This window comes from Carcharodon carcharias, chromosome 23 (assembly GCF_017639515.1).
Source record: "Carcharodon carcharias isolate sCarCar2 chromosome 23, sCarCar2.pri, whole genome shotgun sequence".
In the NCBI taxonomy this organism is placed as follows: domain Eukaryota; kingdom Metazoa; phylum Chordata; class Chondrichthyes; order Lamniformes; family Lamnidae; genus Carcharodon; species Carcharodon carcharias.
In genome coordinates, this window is record NC_054489.1 from 47,370,935 (window position 1) to 47,385,705 (window position 14,771).

Consider the following 14,771-nt stretch of genomic DNA (forward strand, 5'->3'; position numbering starts at 1 on the left):
CACACACAGTTTATCCTCATTATATGCACATTTACAGCTACTCTTAAAAATCCTAAGTCACACATTGTGGAAAGGGACTTCATTCCAGCAGAAATAGGATCTTTTTGAACTCAGCACTGTGTTTAAATGGCCATGCAGGGTTTGGATTTCTCATACGTGTGAATCACATCCTGCCCCCTCCCACCCCCAGTGAAAATAGGGTCTGTTGCAAATGGCGGCGTAACTTCTGGATTTGGGGTCCCGGCGCCATATTGCATAAGACAGAGTCTCCACAACTCTGTGAAAATCCGGGCCTTGGACTCTAAATTCCTTTGTTCCTCCTCTAAACGAGTGGTTTCTACACACTTAAAAAATACTACGATTTATTTTTCTTTTAAGGGTGATCTAATAGAGGTCTTTAAAATTATGAATGGATTTGATTGGGTAGACATAGATAAGTTGTTTCACTTGTGGGTGAGTCCAAATCCAGGAGTCATAAATATAAATAGTCACTAATAAAACCAATAAGGAATTCAGAGAGTGGTTAGAATGTGAAATTTGCATCATAATGGAACAGTTGAGATGAATAGCTTAGATGTATTTAAGGTGAGACTAGATGAGTGCATGAGGAAGAAAGGAATAGAAAGGTATGCTAATAAAGTAAGATGGGAGAAGACACCTGTGGAGCTTACACACCAATACAGACCAATTGGGCTGAATGGTCTGTTTCTGTGCTTGAATTCTATGTTATTCTTGGGTCGAAAATGGATGACTTCACACTTTCCCACATTGGAGTCCATAGTTTTGCCTACTCACTTAATCTGCCATGTCCTCTTGCAATTTACCACTCTGATCTGCGCTGTCTACAGTCTCTTCTGACATGGTATTATCTGTAAACTTGAATAGATAAATCCCTCTTCCTTCATCCAAATCATTAATAAATATAATGAAATTTTGAGGCTCCAGAACAAATCCCTGGAGAACATCACTTGTCACAACAGGGCAATCAATGCACTTCCCCAACTGCAACCCCCACCCCCCCACCTTTAAATCCAACCTGTTTCCTTCTGCCCCAAACAATTTTTAACCTATCTAAGGCTACTGTCAATTCTGTCTACTCCCATTTATATCAATAATCTATTGTATAGAGCCGTAAAGAACCAAATACCTTCTGAAAGTCCATTTAGCTAACAGCCATAGATACTCCCTTAGGTACCTAATTTATGACCTCCTCAAAAACTTCTATTTGATTAGTCAGACATGGCTTATTGCTAACAAAGCCACACTGACACTCTCTGATCAGTTCATCACTCTATCCTTAATGATAGATTCTAGTAGAATTCCCATAGCTGACTTTAAAGTGATAAGCCTATAGTTATCTAATTTCCTTCTCTCTCTAAAACAATGGGAGTGAAATTAGGAAATGTCCTCACTAATGGCACCATTCTCAAATCGAGAGAGAGCTTTGAAGGATTGTGATTAATGCTTCTCCAATTTCCTCACCTGCACCTGCAGAAATCATCAAGTTCTGGAGATTTAGCTACCATAGTTCCCATAAATTTCTCAACTACTATTTTTTAACATATTGAATTTAGTAAGTTCCTCATCTTAATTTTTTTCCCTTATACCACTTGTACTTTGTCCTCATGTGATAACAGATACAAAGTATTCATTTAATAGATCTGTCTTTATCTTGTTATCTATCACACCATCACATGCATTCCTCTTTAATGGACCCACATCTCCTTTAGTTACCCTTTTACTCTTAATTTATCAAAGCTTTTAATATTAGTCATTAATTACTGGCAACTTTTATTCATATTTCCCTTTTGTGGTTCTTATGTGTCTTTGAATTAATTTCTTCTTCTCTACATTTCTCTCACCTTTCTTGGCAGCTATGTAAACACTTCCTTTAGCTCTATTCTTTGTCTTACTTCATTTATTGATCATGATGTATAAGTGCAAAGTTTGGTCTTTATTGCCTGGTGTTGCTCTTGTATATACTAAATACTTCCCTGACCACATCCCAGTGCTTTTCTATAGGTTTACCTGTTAACAAGCTCATCCCAGTTTTACACCTTTAGCTTAAGTCTGATACCTTTGAAGTTAGCCTTACTTAAATCTAAACCTTGCTTTCTGTGTGATTTCTCTGCTTCACAACTTAATGTCAACTCAATTATGTTATGGTTATTGCAAGATGCTCCTTTACTGTCAGGTTATTAATTAATTCTGGTCTGTTACTCATTACTAAATCTAATATGGCTTGTTCCCTTGTTGATTCTGTTTCAGAACTGTCCTGGATACATGAGAAATTTATTGCTTTTACAATTTGAGCTGGTGTCATCCACTCACAACTTCCAATTTACCTCATCTCCTCTTTGACTCCTTTCTTTGTTTTCTGTCTGCTTTCTCTCTATCCTCACTAGGATAAGATTCCAGGGATGTTGACCTCCTCCCACTAAGCATACTTCAGGTCTGAGTCAATGAATGAATGTTGATTGGCTATTCAAACATGGTGGTGGTGGGATGGTGTCACACTTGAGCTCAATGCTGTCCTCTGCTTATGCCCCAGAATTTCTCAGCATGAGTCCCTGGCTGACTTTCACTTCTTTAGTAAAGGGAGCACCACACCACATTGCTGGCTGGGAATAGAGCATAATCTGACCCTCGCCGTGTTCTACCTTTGATTCTACCCTACACTATGAGCCTTGTCTCTTCACCTGGGTTTTTCAGAAGGGGAAAATGTACCTGGTGCAGGAGATGGAGAGGTGTGGACAGTCGGAAAGAGAGGGACTACATGTTTCTGAAAATGGGAGATTGTGTGTGCAATCCAGGTCTGAGAATATTCAAGTCAAACACGAACACAAACACAGTAGATTTGAAATGGTCTTTCTTTTTAATATCACATGACATGACAAGTTAATAAGGTTGTTTTAAAAGGCAAACAAGATCCTGGGCATTACAAACAGAAATATAGGGTCAGATTTTCATGGAGGATGCAGGAAGGTAAAGCTGGGAAACTTCCCAAATCGGCAGACCTGTCTCCTTTAAAAAGGCCCCTCGCCACCATATTTTTGCTCCAGGAAGGCAGGGACAGTTTGGAGTCAGGCCTGTCATCTCTGGATGCAGGCATGAGGTAGCAAAGGAGGCGGGCAGATGCAGGTCTGGCAGGCTCCATTTACCAGGAAATCAGCCCAGATGTAATGATGAAGGTCAGGTCCTTAAAACCTCAACCCCCTCATCTCCTACCCACGCCACGTGCCCCATGCCCTTTCCATGTTTCCTCATATCTTTTATGTCCTCATATCCTCTATGCCCCTTCTAAGCCATCTAGAAACTATATCAACAAAAGCAGGCTGAAAAACTGCCCTTCTAATGAATGCTTGGTTGACCTCCTAGAATGGCTAATGCATTTAGATCTCAGCAAAGCAATGTTTATACACCTGCAGAGGGGAGTGAAAGCTTTGTTTGATTGACATTTCTATTACCTTGAAATAACCTGCTGTTTCTATGAAGTTTTTCATTGCCTGTGTGTGTATTTACACAACATTAAAGGTTTGAAGTGGATAAAAGCTTCTGACATTGATAATATGAATGGCTGTGATTCATCAAGTTTTATAAGAAAGTAAGTCAATGGAAATGTTGAATGCTTGTTTTGTTTTTGGTTAATGGCTCAACACTTGGGGTCCCCCATGGTTCACAACTCATCTGAGAGGCCATGAACCACTTCTAATTACAAACGGGGCCAAGATTGTGGGGCAGGGGGTGGGTTGAACTGCCCACTCCCACAATGGAGCTGGGGATGGGCGGGAGTGCTGCATGCAGGCTTGCAACCAACACTCTAATTACATGCCAGCAGAAATTGCTGGAAATGGGAATGCGAGCAGGAATCCCTGAATTGGGTCCCACCCATCACTTCTAAAGAGCTTCCAAGTCTCAGTGAAAATCCAGACCATAGAACACAAAAGCAAGATAATTATGGTAACCCTTTACAAACCATTGGTCAGGCCTGAGCTGGACTATTATGTCCAATTCTAAGTTGTTCACTTTAGGAAGGATGTCATGGAGAATAAAGAGGAGATTTATTAGAATTTTACTAGGAATGAGGGACTTCAGTTATGGGAAAACTAGAAAAGCTGGGATTATTCTTTCAGGGACACTTAATAGAGGTGTTCAGAATTATGAGGGGTTTTTAAAAGTAATTAATGATAAATTGTTTCTACTGGCAGGAGGATCAGTAACCAGAGGACACAGACTTAAAATATTTGGGAGATGAGAATCTTTCTATACTGTACACAAAGTTGCTGTGATCTGGAATGCACTGCCTGAAAGAATGGTGGAAGCAGATTCAAATAGTAACTTTCAAAAGGGAATTGGATAAATACTTGGGAATGAAAAATGTTCAGGTATACAGAGAAAGAGCAGGGGGAAGTGGGATTAATGGGATAGCTCTTCCACAAAATCAGCACAGGCACCAATTGCCTCGTCCTCCTGTGCTGTATATTCCTACCAGCAGAAATACAAGAAACAACATTCAGTTCCATTGAGCTTTCCTCATTCAGAGATAGGGTTGACAACTCTGATTAAATATATCCCTGGAGGTTTCATCACATGACTTGCTTCCACGCTCCAGCCATCGGTCAGCCAACAAATTCATCCTTGTATAAAAGCGGACTTGAAACATTAACTGTGTTCCTCTCCGCAGATGCTGTTTTTTCCAGATGTTTTTATTTTTGTTTTAAATTCATCCTTGTGATGTATTGTCTTCCTACCCCAAAACTAGATAGCAAAAAGACTCATTACCCAATTGGATGATGCTTGATTGTTAGGAACTCCCCAACAGCACTGTGAGCTTTCCTACACCACATGGACTGCAGCAATTCAAGAAGGCAGCTCACTATCACGTTCTCAAGGGAAGTTAGGGGTGGGTAATAAAGGCTGACTTGAACCAATAAATGCTGCTAGTCCACATCCCATGAACGAATAAAAAAAGGTTTATTCCCATTTTCATTTTTTAAATATCTGAAAAAGATGAATATTCAAAGAAAATTACGAAAGAATTGTTTTAATGTCCCGATTATTTTTCTCCAGGATTGCACATATCAGTGTCCTGGACGTTGATCTTCAATTCCTAGAGACTCCAGCCCAAACCCGGAGGGTTGGCAACCCTATGAGATACCTTGTTACAGGGCATTTGTCAAAAATGGACACCAAGCAGGAGGAGCTAGGGAAAATAAAAATCATTCACTGCTCCCTCAGCACATTTTTTCCCTCTTTGTATATATTACCCCCTTAGGGTACACATTACTCTCACTGCACACTATCCGAATACACACCACTCGCTCTGCGCACATTCCTTTTTCATACATTATTCCTCCTGAGTGTACACAACTCTCTATGTTGACTTTATTCCCTACGTTACCGAAACTCTGTCTTTATAAAGGAAATAGACACTTCAAGCCTCTGAAAACAGCAGGACAGGAACTTTTCTGGGTCCCAAAAGTAACTGTCAGGGAACAGTGCAAAAAAAAATACACTAGGTTGCTTCCTACTAGATCCCAGTGCTCTGTCTCGGGTCCCCAGCTTGTGTGGGACATAATCTCATCCACACTACGTGACCTCTCACCCTCTAACCACGCCGCCCAGTCAAACATCGCTCCGCCAATCTCCTAAAGATATTTTTGAAACAAAAATGTTAAAAAGGGGGCGGGGGAGGATGGAAACTCAAGATTTGTTGATACATCTGTGACTTTTCTCCCAATTTGCAGTGTCCTGGACAATAAATCTTTAATTCTTGGAGACTCCTGGCATCTCCTGGAGGATTACTAACCCTAACTCTAATAGTGAGATGGTGGGACTGGACCGATGGAGTCACCGAAATCAGTGATATTCGCTGGGCGAGGCCAGTTTTGAGGAGCAGGGAATTCAGAGCAGATTATCAGCCTTGTATTCAAGAAACAGATGCCGTTCCCTTATTACCAGCAAGCAAGACAGACAGCAGTCAAACTGAAAAAGGAATTGGATGATTTGAACCAATCACTGGCTACATCCTGCTGCCAAAAGCTTGTTTGTGCTCGGTGACAGACAGGAAGGTTCATATTCGCTGCAGTTCAGCATTGCAGAAGATAGTCAGCTGAAGCCTCAAGCTAAACAGCCATCTGCATCCAGCCTGCTATAGGGGGAGAAAACATATGGTGAGAGGTTGCATGCATTGAATTAATTAGAGCGCTTTGATTCAGCCGGGAGAAGTTTCTGGTCATGGAAAGGTATTTGCATTTCTAAATTAAATTAACAAGAGATTGAGCTGTGAGCGGGCTCAATGAGGTAGGATCTTGGAGGTACGGTCTGTCTGGAATGAGACAAGCCTAGCGCCTGGGTTGCAAAGAGCTGCACAAAGAGGCTTCGCTCTGCTCGGGGTCCCATTGTCTAAGCCAGTCCGCTTTCTCTTTCTTTCATTCCAAGGCGGACATGTCTGCTGCACCCTGCCGCTTGTATATAGTTCCCCAAAACCGGATTTTTCCTTTTTGGTTTTAATAATCAGGTCCAGTTTCACACATGGGGAGATGGATTTATGTTTTGGTGTTGGTTGCACTCGGTGTTAACGATGTTTAAGGAGGCTCCTTTCATTCCGCCTATGCAAGTGATGCCCAAGGCGGATCTCACACTTGCAGCTCTGTAGCGGGTGGCTTCAATTGTGATCCTCGGTAAAGAAAAAAGGCAGCACAGGGCATTGCATCGCTTTCCGTGTCCACTGATTCCGACCTCCTGTTACTCATGGCCTTAGACATGGAGTTGTAGTAATGTGCACAGATAGGGTGACCGACTAAGTGTCAGCTTACACTCATACAAGTACAGCTAGAGGAGTGTGTCAGCTTACACTTGTGCAAATGTGTGTTGGGACAACGCAACAATGGAATCATTAAAAATGAAATCTGTATGATGTGGCCAATGGCAATGGAGTCGGCCTGTAACAGTGATACTGTAACGGTGATACTTAGAATCCCGGGTACATTCCCTCTTGTGGGATTTGACTGATCTTAGCCAGAGCAGCAGAGGGAATGCTGCAATTAGCCTCAGCATCTCTAACCTAGAGAGGGGCGGGGGGCGGGGGGCTGCGAAATCAACCTAGCCTCTCGACGGAAAAAGGATGTTGGCTGTGGACAGAATTAGGCTCTGTTGATGGTCCTCGTGGCTAAATAGCCGGTCAGCACTGAGTGTCTGGACTGATATGTGGTGAGGACCTTGAGCTGGGAGGTACCACATTCCAGGAATTGCACCCCTGTAAGAAATCAACGCCTCCAGCCGAGAATAGAAGATAAATAATGTAATAGTTTCCCTCCCTGCTGCAGGTCTCCCTGTCAAGTTTCGGATTGCCAATGGATCATTGTTTATACTACAACCATAAATCAGCATTTCCTCTGCATCCAATCAGGCTGCACCTTAGAACCATACGCATCATCTACCCTGATGCTTGGTTCCCTCGCAGCCAACCAGAACCTTTTAAAAACCATTTCTGAATTCCATTGATTGGCAGCAAGTCCTGCCTGAGATCAGCATACGGGAAGGCATTGACCACCATCATACACTGCCTATCAGTCTGCTGACTCTATCCAGCAAGTGTAGTCTCCAGGTAAAGTGACCCTCCCAGCGTGTGTCTGCGAGCCATCCTCCTCTGTAGACAGTTCCGCTACCTGGTTTCTTCCAGCACTTGTTACTGTAACCTGAGCTTGGCAGTCAGGAGGCTTACACTCTGCTTAACTCCGCCGGTAGGCTTAAAAGAAGGGCTTTTGCTTACAAGCTGTCTGATGTATTGTTTTTGCCATCTGTCCCCACGAGCTAGTGAAGATGGGTGTGTGTGTAATTTATATGGCTGTGTTCGGTGTAGATGTGTGGATTGTGAGTATATCGGTGTGAATGTGCACAGTTTGTTTACACATATGTGCAATGCCTGTATGCAAACTTAATTTTTGTATACATTGTGCTGATGCCTGTGCTGTACATATGCATGTATGTGTTTGTACATGTATGTGTTCATTTACGTAATATGTGATCCTTGAATGCAACTTGTATCTGTGCTTACGTGGGTGTACCTCCATGTATGAGAGCATGTGTCTGCGCGTATCCAGCATGTGTGTGCATGTGTCTGTGTGTGTATACGTGAGCAGTGTGTACGGGTAAGTGTGCCTTGTAAAAATGCTATCTCAGTTCATATACAATGAGTGTGGAAGAGACTGGACTGGATGTAGTTTTTAGTGCAAGGGCAGCCGAGAGCCCCGTTCCAGTGCTGTTTGAACTGTAGTCCAGAGACATCTCAGTTACTGATGTAGCTGCCTGACCCCAGCTCAGCCGCCACCTCCAGCATCTTGGCTGACGTCAGTGAGGGAGTTTTAAACCCAACAAACTTGGACTGAATGGGCGGAATTTTAAGTTGGCAGGATTTTAGGTTCCTGTTGAAGTCAATGGACTTTTGAATGGCTGGCCGCATTTTACCAGCCAGCCCCAGCCACAACAGGGCCGTAAAATTCCACCCAATGTCTCAGATCTCCAGCCCAGGAAATCTATTTTCAATCCTTTCCCAGAAACACATTGGGTTCGCTCAGCAACAAATTCTGTCATGATCCCAGCATCACTCTGGCCAGAACTTTCAAACATCTACTTTAAAGATAAGGGTGTGATGATTATAAACACTGACGACTGCTGTAGTAGAAGGTAGCGTGATGTATCTCCATCAACAGATTAATCTCTCTTTCAAAATGTTGCGTCTGTTGAAGTGTGCAAAACTCTTGCTAAGAATCTCTTTGTTAGAGGGTGTAGAAAGTGTGTTTCAATGTGATTGTTAACTACAGTTTGCACATTAGCGAGGGAGCAGTTGTCAGTATTGGTTAAACTGGAGATTATGGAGAGGGGATTGTGGTATATCAGAGATTCACCTGTGGAAGTGAGTGGCACATTAGCGACTGCATGGTGAAGGGGTCTATGCTTTATCGATGAGACAGAGAGCGAGGAATTTGTCAGGGACATTGGCACCCCAATCTTGTGCTCGCATTTACTATAAAGCCACATGTCCTGTGGGAGAGGCAACAGTCTGTGCTGTGCTGACTGATACAGAAATTAGGGTAATAAAGTGGAGATTTGCCTCTATCTTGTGTTTCAGATGGGCTGTTGAATGCATTAGATGTGATACTATTAAAGAAGTAACAAAACCTCAGCATTATAGCTAATCTGTGCCTGTAGCCCAGCCAATTGGGCTCTACCTTTTCTGTGGTGACCTCTTTAGTCACTAATGGGTTCAGGATCAGCTCACAATTCAGATCCCTCAGAAATTTTCCGTCGCTCACTGTGTGCTCTGGAGAGGGGCACCAGCCAGAATCCATGCTCCTGATCTCTATCCAGGGTTTGTGTAGGAGGGTGCTAAGAGGTACTGATCTGAGGCAGTTATGTTGTCAGAATAGCCTGCTCTCATTCACTACCCATGCACTGTCCTGACCTCTGCACATGTGGTCACTTGGGGAAGTTGATAAACCCCAGTCCCAGCTAATATAGGAAAGGATATAAGCAGTGGTTGTATTAAAGAAGCCATTAGCCAAAACTGTATAAACCTGTTCTTGCAGCAAAAGGAGTTTCCTGCATGCTCAGAGTTTATATAACAAACAGGCTGTGAAACACAAGCAAGCAATTTTATAGGAGAGAGGAGAAGATATCCCCACCCCAAGTCCCCAGTACAAGGGCATATTATATGGCAAATTCGAGGATAATTGCTCATTTAAGCCTGTTTTTAGGATCTACATATCAAGAACTAGGCAGTGACTAAAAAATGTCACCAAAAATATTGCATAGCCCCATTGACTGGGGCCCTGCTAACGGACATTCCTTGTTTTTGTATAGTTAGGGGCCACAGTTGAATTTTGGAGATGTGGCAGCCATTATTTATTGCCGTCCGTATGCTAACCTCCCCTGGCTGCATGGCTTTAGGGAAGCAATATTATCAGCTTGACCTTAGTGGAATTTGCCACCACATGGAGCAGTTAAGAATAGAGTAATGATTTAAGGGGAAGCTAGATAAACATACTAGCTAGAAAGGAATAGGATATGCTGAGGGGGTTAGAGCTAGATGTAATATGGAGGGAAGAGGCTCATGTGGAGCATAAACACAAGCATGGACAGTTGGGGTGAATTTGCTGTCTCCGTCCTGTTAGTTCTAAAGTCTTGCCAACCTTTACCCCTGGTTGTTGCTACAGTATCCCTCCCTGGTGATGTAATACCGCATGCACTGAGTTTGTGAATGATCATACATTTTAAATGGATGGAAAGTGGTAGGCTATGAGTGATATTTCCTAATGGGTTATCTTGGTGGCTGAGGTTCCAGGCAGAAGCGCATAGTCAGATAATTTACCCTGGCCTGGAGGTTCAGCTGTCTGCGAGACTATAGATATCGCATTCACAACCAAGTTGTATCCTGGACATCATCTGTGTGTCAACTGTGGCTCAGTGGGGGTATGGGGGTACTATTGTCTCTGAGTCAGAAGGTCATGGATTCAGGTCCCATTCTGGGGATGTGTGCACATAATCTAAGCTGACACTCGGTACAATACTGAGGGAGTGCTGTAATGTCTTTCAGATGAGTTGTTAAACCAAGATACCGTCTTCCCTCTGAGATGAACATAAAAGATCCCATGGCACTATCCTGGTGTCCTGGCCAATATCTATCCCTCAACCAACATCACACAAACCAAATTATCTGGTTGTTATCACAAAATTCAGCATGAGGTACGGGTAAAGAACTTTATTCAGTGCATGTTGTTGTGGCAGTCACCACCTGTAATTTGGTCTGAGGGGCATAGACTGGTGGTTTCTTGTTTAGGGGCTGGCTGCCTGGTTCTTGCAGATTATTCTCCGACGAGAGTACCGATTTCCACTGAAATAGCAACAATGCTGTCTCAATTGGTATTGAAAATAGATAATGGCTTTCCCAGAACAAGGCCCTTTCATCTCTAAGATGAGCCTTTTCCTGCTGCTAGTTGTAAGGTTCTTTTGTGGAATCATAAAGAAAGGGTAGTACAGACGATTGAGGCCATTCAGCCCATCTAGCTCATCCTTCCACAGAAACTTGCACTTCCCTCATCATTATACCTAACTACCCTTGAATTATTTCTGAGTTTTTCCCTTTACTTCATTGCAAGTATTGGTCACCCTGTGTATAGTAAACTACAATCCTGTGCAGGAGCAGAGTAATGGTATTAACTTTGCATTATTACATTGCTATTTGAGGGACCTTTCTATGCACAGATTAGCTACTGTGTTTCATACATTACTATATGGACTACACTTCATTGGCTGTAAAGCACTTTAGGACATCCTGAATTGTGAAAGGTGCTCTATAAATTCAAGGTAAAAGCAAAATACTGTGGATGCTGGAAATCTGAAATAAAACAGGAAATGCTAAAAAAACACAGCAGGTCAGACAGCATGTTTGGAGAGAGAAACAAAGTCAACGTTTCGAGTCTGTATGACTTCTCTTCAGCTCTGAAGAGATGTGAGATGGACTCGAAACATTGACTCTGTTTCTCTATCCACAGATGCTGCCAAACCTGCTGAGTGTTTCCAGCAATTTCTGTTTTTATTTCTATAGATGGATGTGTTTATTTCAGGGTTTTGTGTGCACACTGCAAAGGTGGCTGGTTCAGGAGCTGAAGTTATGACCAAATTTCTGTAACTTGAAAATCTTGGTGTCCAATTGTGGATCTCACCCTGGCCAGAACTTGGTAACTCAGCACAAATTGGGATTTGAACCTGGAACCAGCTGGTGTTGTGAGATGCCCAACTGCTTGAGTAATTTGACCCACTGTGTCCCTTCAAAAAGCTCTGTCACGGTGATATTGTACAAGGGACTAGTGAGTTCATACTGGCCTGGAATGAAACAATGGTGACTTGGTAAAATGATCTGTTGTTTGTGCCATGTGGGTGAATTTTTTTGTGCGTTCAATTTTCTTATCTTTGAAGCACCTGTGCTTTTCTGTGGTAGATTGTTAGCGGTGAAGCTCAATCTGACCCAACTGATTTCATTGGCCTTTTACACTGCTTTCCACATATCCTCAGAATCACAGAATGGTGACAATACAATACAATGGTTTCGGCCACTGTCTCTCACTGGCTCACTGAAGGAGCAATTCCCTGAGTTCCACTCTCCCGCCTTCTCCCTGTAAACCTGCACATTCTGCCGTTTCAGATGATGATCCAACTCCCTCTTGAATGCCTCGTTTTGAACCTGCCTCCACCACACTCTCTGGCAGTGCATTCCAGATCCTAACCACTTGCTGTGTGAAATTTTTTTCCCTCATGTTGCCATTGTTTCTTTTGCCAATTACCTTAAATCTGTGCCCTCTGGTTCTCGAATGGAAACAGTTTTCCCTTTCAACTCCGTCCAGGCTCCTCATGATTTTGAATACCTCTATTAAATCTCCTCTCGATCTTCTCTTCTCCAAGGAAAACTGTCCCAACATCTTCAATCTATCCACATAACTGAAGCTCCTCATCCCTGTAACTATTCATGTGAATCTTTTCTTCACCCACTCTAATCCCCTCACATCTTTCCTAAAGTATGTCACCCAGAACTGGATGCAATACTCCAGTTGAGGCCAAACCAGTGTTCGACACAAATGTAAAATAACTTCTTTGCTTTTGTACTCATTGCCCCTATTAATAAAGCTCAGGATACTGTGTGCATTATTAACTGGTGTCCCAACTGTCTTGCCACTTTCAATGACTTATGCACATATACCCCCAGGTCCCCCTACTCCTGCATTCCTGGTAGAGTTATGCCCTTTATTTTATGTTGTCTCTCCTCTCTGCACTCCCCTCCTCATAATTCACATCCTTCCACATTTTATATCAAAGTTTGAAATTGTGCCCTTCACACAAAGGAAATTACAATATAAACAAAAACATTGAGTCAGCTCAGTTTAAGCGAGAAAGGAGGAACTTAGAGCAATGATGACCAAGCTTTTTGGCCCTCTGTTTTGCTCAGGTGTTTACCATGGGGCCTTGGAACCAAATATAAATTTTAAACTCGTGCTACCATTAATTTGCAGACAGCTATCTGATTTAAATCTGATGCATCTGCTCGTGGAGTGGAGTGCAGAGGGCAGGGAACTAATAGTGGTCTGGAGTCTGAGGAACAGAGTTCTGGCTGGGATGCATGACCAGTGAGGGTAACCCAGTAGGATGTAGTGAGACCATAGAGGGATTTGAAAATCAGTGGCATATCCTTGAGACAGGGTCCAGGGGCAATGGACAATGGTGGGTGTGATTGTGTGGGAGGGAAGACAGACAAAGAGACCAGGATTGGCTGAAGTTTGTGGAGGGCGAGGGGATTTGAGAAACAGATTTTCAAAGTAACAAAGCCCCAAAGAAAATGAAGTTTGGGGATGAATGGGCAATGTTACAGCGATGAGGGAATGAAGTTAGTGTTGCAAAGGATTTGAATTCAGTAACCAAAGGAATAGAAGAGTGTGATAATCTTCTAGGATTGTCCAAAACTGGGGGTCATAAGTACAAGACAGCCATTAAGTATTGCTGAAAAAGGAGACATGTCTAAGCTTTTTGTCTTGCACTTATCAGGACACTCGCAAGGATACCAACATAAGTGGGAAACAACAATTCATACCAATGTGAAGAGAATGCTGATTGGTTGGCAAGTGGCGTTGTCATGGAGAATGCACACCGCTGATGGTGGCTGACTGTTAACCGCCAAGCATTGTTTGAAATTTGAACTAGGCAGCTTGACCCTGACTGATCAAGGCATTGCCCTAAGGAATGAGTCAGCGAATAGCTGCCACTTATTCAGTTTAGCTGAAACAGGCGCAGTGTGGATACATGTTCTCTCTGCAAATACCAGGGCCCTGTGTATTAATATATGTAGCTTCCAGTACACACCAATGCATCACACTGCGAGCCTGGCTGACAGTATGCTCCAGCCTCTGTTTGCAATGGGCAGGGTACAGACCATACCCAACCAGCCCGTGTTTGCAATACTCAAAACACAGTGTCAAACATAAGATGTGATTACGCGGTTGGACAACATTTGCTAAATAATCTTCAATATGCTAAGAATTACGCTGACAGCCAATTATAGATTGTCAGTCAGGCTCATAGAATGGCAATGGAGGTCAGTCACCATCAATGGTGCGTTCTCCATGGCAACGCCACTTGGCAACCAATCAGCATTCTCTTCACATCAGTATAAATTGTTGTTTCCCCCTTTTATATTGGTATTCTTGCGAGTGTCCTGATGAGTGCAAGATGAAAAGCTTTGACATGTCTCTTTTTTCAGCAAAGCATTAAAGAATTCACAAGAAATTTATTTACCTAGAACATGATTAGTTTATGGAATTTTCTGGCACACGGAATAGTTAAGTTGAATAGCATGGATGCATTTAAGAAACTATAAGTACATGAGGGAGAAAGGAATAGAAGGACACACAGATAGAGTTAGATGAAGTAAGATGGGAAGAGACTTGTGCAGGTGTAAACACTGACATAGACCATTTGGGCCAAATCACCTATTTCTGTGCTGCAAATTCTATGTACTTTTAAAAATAGAGAGGTGATTTACAATTGAACCCAAAGGGTTAATTCTGTATCAAGCTGGGATGAATGTTTTTGCACAGTGCTGCAGCTTTCATGGACCCTGGGCTAGCATTCAGATAAGGCTGGAGCCATGAACCATTAACGTCAGTGGACCGTGGAAGTCTGTGCACTAAAGATATGCCATTAGTTGTCTGTGGAGACGTATC

At 42.7% G+C, this 14,771-nt stretch overlaps 1 protein-coding gene across 3 annotated transcripts in view; it reads left to right on the top strand.

Annotated features, from left to right (window-relative positions):
• Positions 1–6,064: 6,064 nt before the first annotated feature.
• Positions 6,065–14,771, top strand: part of limd2 (LIM domain containing 2) — a 58,746-nt gene continuing 50,039 nt past the window's right edge. Inside the window, exon 1 of one of the 3 annotated variants that reach the window (XM_041173600.1) lies at positions 6,065–6,173. The gene's annotated coding sequence lies outside the window, so the exon portion shown is untranslated. Of the gene's footprint in view, positions 6,174–7,519; positions 7,610–14,771 lie in introns of those variants that run through there. The other 2 variants (XM_041173601.1, XM_041173602.1) reach the window with 2 other exon arrangements.